At 46.7% G+C, this 7,559-nt stretch overlaps 1 long non-coding RNA gene across 1 annotated transcript; it reads left to right on the plus strand.

Moving 5' to 3' along the window:
* Positions 1-6,630: 6,630 nt before the first annotated feature.
* Positions 6,631-7,319, plus strand: LOC136486521 (uncharacterized). The gene is made up of 3 exons (XR_010766857.1): positions 6,631-6,756; positions 6,937-6,991; positions 7,089-7,319. It is a non-coding gene; the product is annotated as an uncharacterized lncRNA (long non-coding RNA).
* The last annotated feature ends 240 nt before the right edge of the window (positions 7,320-7,559 follow it).

The raw sequence follows: 7,559 nt of genomic DNA on the forward strand, positions 1-7,559 counted from the left end.
ACTAGGTTAGCACTTAGGGTTTCATCAATTCACCAAAACCAACCTAGAGCTTTCACAGAGGATGAGGGGTCAGTGCTGCTTCTTTTACACTTGCCATGTCTTTGAAGCCATCGAGCTTCTCAGCGTTCCTCTTGCTACGCCTGAGAAATTGCTCGTCCATTGGCTCCCTAAGCTTATTTGCCCTTCTCTTCCTAGGTGTGGCCACGGGTGGCTTGGAGATCTCAACCACATCGTCCTCATCATGATCCTAAACTTCCTCAACATTGATCAGATCCTTCCAGGTTTCCTTTGGGTTCAGGTCAGTGATATGTGGAGGAAGTAAATATTCCAGTCGAACCAGAGTAAGAGGGTCATTGAAATAACTAGGAAAGAGAGTATAAGGATCCAAATCAAGTTGTGATAAAGAAGGAAGCAGACTATGCAGGATGGGTTTTGTGAAGAAAAAACTAGTACCTTGTTGAGATCTAGGACCAGAGGCTAGGTAGAGGAGCCAGGAGCATCAGCACTGATCACCATGGATTTGAGAATAGGCTTCAGCAGACCGGAAGGAAGCTGAACTTCAGAGGTAATTTGCATATGGATGGGCTGAATTTCAACAGCAGACTGTTTTCTCTGGCAACTAAATACCTTGATTCTCAACTTCAACTTCTTCTACTCTGACAGCTGGTTCAATACCCTGAGCAGTAGCGTCCTCCATCTTAACATCAGTGGCGTTGTCGGCCTGAGAACCAGCTGGAGATGCATCTGAGCGTCCCGGAGGGCTTGGTCCAGTCCAGCGAGGGGCTTGCACTGGCATTGGGTGCAGAAGGGCCTTGGGTGACAAAGGCCTACTTTGTCTAGTAGTTCTAGGGACACTCTTCTTCTTGAGGACAAACACCAGAACAGTCCACGATCTGTCGTTGTTAGGGAGTCCAGCGTTAACCTTCACCGAGTCTAGGATTTTGGCATCGTCGTTCAGGTAAACCTTGACAACCACCCTCGCCAGGTTATTGTAATCGTGCCAATGCACCAGGATCCCAAAGGTGGAAACAACCTTGGCAATGATAGCACCATTGCGCAGATCTTCTAGAAACCCTACTAGCATCACCCATGCCTCACGGTCTAGATCAAAAGCTCTTGCATTTTCAGCTTCGTCATGCTTGATCACAATCATACTGCAGCTATTGAACTTGAAGGCAGGACCTAGAAACTTCTCTATCTAAGGGGCTCCCAAACCAAACAAAAGCATCACCAAGGGGACATGGCTAGATGTTAGTCACACGCACCTGATGAACATCTCTAAACAAGCTGCGGATTTCTGTGGCCAGATCACCAAAGTCATCCTTGTGGACTTGGGGCTAGAGCTTGATAATCGCAAGGTCCTCGTTGCTCAGGGTGTAGAAACTTGTGACGAAAACTTCATGGCGAAGGGGAGGGTGGAGGGCTGGCTCCTCCAGGGTGAAACCGAGGGGTAGGTGCGGGGCGCGGATCAATCGCGAAGTTGGCCATCGACGTGCATGGAGAGCGCGAGGTGGAGGGTTGCACTGTGCAAGTGGGTGGAGCGGCGAAGGCGTTTTGCTACAAGTCTGAGTCAGGTACGGATGAAATAGCCCTAGTAGGTGACTCTACATCTTCCAAGGAAGATTTGGGCCTAATTCGCCAGTGGTTGCGGGCCTTTGAAAGGCAAAATCTTTTCCTGTGTCCATAGTTGTAGCAGATTGAGCATCTTACTAAATCAGAGCAAGCTTTCCAAGTATGGCAATGGGCTAGACATTTGGAGCACCAGGGCCCAACAACTGCCGCTAAGTCCGATGATTGGGGGGAGTGGGCTGGGCCCATCAGCCAAAAACAGATTTGAATTCGAAAGGGGCTGAGGAGATGGCGCCGATTCCGCCTGGGCAGACTGCCCTTGGATTGTACGGATTAATGGCTTTGGGGATCCAGCGTCTCTAGAGAGCTTGCCTCATCGGCGGCGAGTTGGCCTTGGTTGGGAAACAAGAATAAGGTTGCTTGAGAAAAATTTTCTGATAATCTTTGTGAAAGCTAAGCCTCTTGAACATAGATAAGCTAGGCATACAAGAGGGAGCGCTGAATTTAACCACATCCGCGAAGGATTTCTTGCCCTTTGCACCAACCAGGGTCCATTCGGCTTCACACTCTCGAGTCCAACAATCGAAATCTCTTAACCAATTGGGGCCTCCATTACCCCAAAGGAGGAAGAAAACAGCAAAGCCTTTGCAAGAAAAACTCTTAAGCTTATAGATAAGAAGACCAACTTTCTTGCAAGAGACCGAGAAATGAAACATCCAGCCGGAGAGGTGGATGGCCCTGAAATCCTTAGCTGTGCCACAAAGACACGATTGGAGAAGAAGACTGACAGAGTCATCATTGAGTCTCACCGAGGAGTGGCCAAAAGAGGCGACCGGGGAAAGCTTGAATCCAAGAGGGATGAGGAGGGACTAACCATACATTGGAAGCAATTGGCTACCAACTTCTCAATCTCCAACCCTAGATGAAAGTCCAGGTCAGAGAAGCCAGCCATGACGAGGGATGACGGCACCACTAGAGGAGGCCATCACCGGCGGTGGGGGAGGCAGCGATGGAGGGAGAGGCGGCGGTGGAAGGGGTGGAGGCTCTCATGTTTCTCGGACATGGCTGATGGATCCATTTCTTAAAAACATGGTACCTGATCAATCGATCTAAAACTTCGTAGTTGATGAAAATTTTATTCGAGATCGTTTAAGAGCCCAGATATTTATATTAAGTTCTTCAGATTTTAAATTTTTGAATTCTTCAAATGACCTTGGATGGAGAAATGTCCTATATCAAAGTTGTAGTGCTCGATGAGATCTAAAACTTTATAGTTGGAAGTTTTCTCATTTAAGATTGTTTACGAGTCAAAATATTAACTACAAGATTCGTACATATTAGTACAGATAGACAGCATCATATAACTAGTTGCAAGTAGTTGTGTGGTGTAGTGGCAGAGGATGGGACACATGAAGTGAGAGGTTGTGGGTTCAAATCCCCGACGGGTGCGACTTGTTCAGGCAAGCGAAAAATAAATCTTGTGAGCTGTAGTTGGACCTTTTGGCTTCTGGCCACATTAAAAATATTTTTTTCTTATTTTTATTAGACTCTACATGATTTTTAAAAAGTTCTAAAAATTATTTTTATGGACGGTTGACTTGAGTCAACTGATAATGAAAATCGATTTTTAACGACGGTTGTCTTAAGAGAACCGTCCCTGAAAATCGATTTCTAACGATGATTTTTAAACCGTCCTTGAAAATCACTTTTTTTAAAATTATTTTTAGGGACGGAACCGATACTGAAAATCGCTTTTTAAAGACGGTTGTCTTAATAGAACCGTCCCTGAAAATTAATTTCTAAGAACGGTTTTACAATTGATACCATAGTAGCGGGTTTTTAAACCGACCCTGAATATCATTTCCGACCGTGAGCAAAAATCATTTATGTACTAGTGTACCTTGAAAAATATTTTGTCTTTCAATTGTAGTAGGTACATGCATGTTAAGATGATGATCCTTTCGTTTATTGGGTTTAGTGCATGCTAATTGGTAAAAAAACTAGTTTTTTTAAAATAGTTTTTTTTTTTGCCAACACACGCACAGGAGTGGCGTGAACCGGTCCCCGCCGGACATGGACGGATGAGGAGCAGCGTGGAGGAAGTGGCAGTGCGGCCCAACTAGCGCGTTGAGGCGATGGCGGCCCCGCCGGATGGAGCGCAAAGAGGAGCAGTGTGACCCTGACCCCAGCCCTCGTCTTTGGGGGCACCGCGGTGCTAGACAGCGCGTACCTAGCCAGCGTTCACGCTGTGGTGGCACGGCAACGCAGGGGCACGTGCACGTGCACGTCCACGCGCTCGACGGCAGATCAAGGGCGCATGGCGCTGTGGCATGGCAACAGCAGCGCGGCGTCGCATCTTTCTTGGCTGCATCTGTGGCACGGGGGTGTAGCTCGGTGCTCGGATATGACGGGCTCAGCAAGCCGTACGTCGTGCCAGCCCGGCCCGGCTAAACCTTAGTAGGACTATCTAGGATAGGGGCGAAGCCAGGATAAATGGTCACCGGGTCGATATTCTCACATGACTACCTTTAAGGCTTATGATAATATAATATCAATATATAACATCAAATTGATAAAATAATAAGTTGACAAAATAAACTTTCACGGCAGTAATTACCTACTACAGTTTTTCTCTACAACTAGGACTCTCCATCTTGTGAAAGCGAATTAAATGGTGGCTAGAGATCCTTGCTTTATGAAAGCATATATATACGCATATTATCAAATGTATATTAAGCTCACGATCATCCTTTAGTTGTGTTGAACGACACTAAATTACTAGAACTTTTTTAACTATGGTTGGAGAGGCGTTAAGAAGCGTTAGATATATCTATGATTGGTGGGACCCATATGAGGGAAGGCGTTGAGAGGCGTCAATGAGGGAGACGTCGGGAGGACGTTAGATATGTCTATAGGTCGGTGGGCCCATATGCGCCGTAACGCCTCCTAACGTCTAAGGATTATGACTTCAAATAAAAGAGTGACAATTTCTTTTTCGTAGTTAATTTTTTTCATCAAGGGTAAAACGGTAAATCTATAATTGTAAAAACAATATTTTGAGTAGTATAGTTGGGAGGTATGATTTAAGTACTTGAATATTTGCTTTAGAAACAAGATGAATATTTTCGTTTTTTAGGGTTCATTGGCCTGCCATCTCTGTGTTCTCCGTCTATATGCCGTCGCCGTCCGCCGCCGTTGATCCGTCCACGGGAGGACCTCGACACGCTACGCCGCTCCTGCATCGTCTCCGTCGAGATCCGGAACCGACCCCTTCTCACTAGCCCTCAGCTCCCCAACCGAGCACTGTGGAGGCTACGGCGGCGACTGCCCTCTCGGTCGCGGCGGCGGCGGCCGTCCCCGCTGCCCCGGGAGGTGCGGGTGGCGAGGTGCGCTCGTCCACGAACGCAGCGGTCCCTGGTGGCGAAGCTGGAGGGCGTGCTCGGCATGCCGGTGCCCACCACCAACTGTCGCGCCTGCTACGAGTATGAGCGTCGCGAGGGCTGCTCGCGTGTGGCGGGCGACGAGGAGGAGGACGGCGTCGACGACCTGGAGGGCGAGTTCAGCTTGTAGGACGGCGGCGCGGGGAACGACAACGACCCGTTGTACGTCGCCGAGTCCATGCTCAGGTCGCAGATGAGCTACGGCCACGACGGGGACGTGCATCCCGGCTTCAGCCCCGCCCCCAATGTGTCGCTCCTCACCAACGGCCAGATGGTTTTCGCCTATCAGGTCCAGAGGAGCTCGTGCGGCCTGTCAATGGCGGGTGCCGTGACTCGGTTTAGGTGGGACAAGTGGATGAGGGTGGACTCGGTGGAGCAGAGACCAGATAGGCGCGGCGCGGTTTGTTCGGTACACGCGCAGGTCGCACGGACGCAGGCTAAGTCGAGCGGTGGGGAGCGCGGTCACCCGGCCGGCTTGGAAGCCTGGCCAGAGCGGAGGGGAGGGACAGAAGAGAGGGATGGAGCTGACGGGTGGGGCTGCTGCAGTAGTGAGGTCCAATCGACGACCCGCGGCTACTGGCTCCGGGTCCACGGCGCAGTCGCTGAACGACGACATCCTCCGGTCCGTCTTCTCCCGCCTGGACGACCACTTCGACCTTGCCCGCTGCTCCGCCGTGTGCGGTTCATGGTGAGCTGCTCCTCCTCCTCCCGCTTTCCCTTTCGCAGTTGTCCTCCTGGTTGCTACAATCAACCGGTCCCTTCGTTATACGATAACTTGGTTCGTTCCGTGGCTAATCTTAGTAGTTAGTTCATCCATGATTTTGGCTGTAAATCTATGCTTGTTGTTGGTGAACTCATTCGGGGGTTTCTGTTCTACACCAGCTCTATCTTCTTTGGAGAGGGAAAAAAGACTAATTTTTATGGTAGAAAGGTAACAATTTCACCAGGAAGCTGGACGGAGATTTGTTATTTTAGTGGAATTATTTGCAACTCGCCATGCTGGACTATTTTCTATCTGTGTTTTATGTGCTATTATGATGCACCCTATTTGCTGCAAGAGAACACCTAAACCATTAGATTGGGTCTCTTGTGCTACAAAGTAGATCATGCACCTGCAAGTGCATGATTTTGAGTCACTGGATCACAGATGGAGTAGGCGTAGCCATGGGCTTGTAGCTCTCCGAGATGCATTTTGGTCTCACCATTTATTTCTGATCCTGATCTGAACCATGATACCTTGATGAGGCTAACTTGTGCTATGCATTAATAAGGATGTATGTGCATAGTCTACAACTCTTTTAAGTCAATTTTTGTTATGTATTAATAAGGATGTATGTGCATAGTCTACAACGCTTTTAAGTCAATTTTATTGCTGGTTCTTGGTACCAATTTTTGTACCATAAATTCTTGCGATAGAGTATTAGACCATGTTTTCTGTTTGACCTTTTCTGTTTCATGCATTTCTCCTATTTCGGTTGTTGGATGAGTGTTCTCAAAACTCTGAGGCTATGTATGTGTGTTGATTAACATTTGCAATATGTTTTTCTCCTCAGTTGTATAAGAATAGGATAATTGAAACAGCTCATCTCATGAGGGATCTGTATTACAAAAGGAATCCACCAGCAAAAGGTTCAAGCTCTAATATTTCAGTAAAAAGTTACTTTGAGGTGCTTGCCATGGATGAGCATGCATCATCTTTCTCTAGAGGACCTGCTGAAGCTTTTCAGTGGATTGGGCACCCAATACGGTAAGCGCTCATGTTATACCTCATATATATGGTGTACAATGACAGGGGTTCCCATTCATTGGGTCATCAAACATCATAAATATTTTTTGTCATACTATACTTTTTACCTACTGTACATCATTTGAGAAGTGGCTCAATATTCATATTTATTTTCTTTCAGTTTCTTACTTTTTATTTCAGGGCTACCTTGTGCCCTATGAAGAGTGGTTCAATTTTAACTGGAGTTGGAGATAAGGTGGGTGCATCTACATGTAGTACACCTACATGCTTATTGTATTGTACATTGAATGGTCAGGGAAGCTAAGGATGGTGACATTTTCTTACTGATCCAGAAACTGTGAAATTATTGCTGTCAATCATCCAGCAGTTTTCTCCTGATCACTGCTGTTTATCAGAAATATTTCCTTGGCATATTATGATTTGAGGTCGCATTCATCATTTTATCTCGAATACTCACAAGATTTGTGCATCATTGTATTAAGAAGAAGAATTTAACCATACAAACGACTCATCAAGAAGAGTTCAATAAATTGAAGAGACCAAGCTGCTAAAGAAGAATTTAACCATAGAAATGGACTCGTCAAGAAGAGTTATGTTGAAGGTTGTTCCTTCATAATGGCAAGGGCAATACAAATGGAGGCATTGGCATTACTGAAGAATCTGATCTGGAGGATCAGGTAATCTCTAGATTTACTGAAAAATAGTTTGTCCATGTGACCTTGTTTCTCTAGGACTTTATAAATAGTGGTGACAAGCAAATGACTTCCTATCAGTGAATTTTGAGAAGACAAACACATAATTAG

Source organism: Miscanthus floridulus, chromosome 10 (assembly GCF_019320115.1).
Source record: "Miscanthus floridulus cultivar M001 chromosome 10, ASM1932011v1, whole genome shotgun sequence".
Lineage (NCBI taxonomy): Eukaryota > Viridiplantae > Streptophyta > Magnoliopsida > Poales > Poaceae > Miscanthus > Miscanthus floridulus.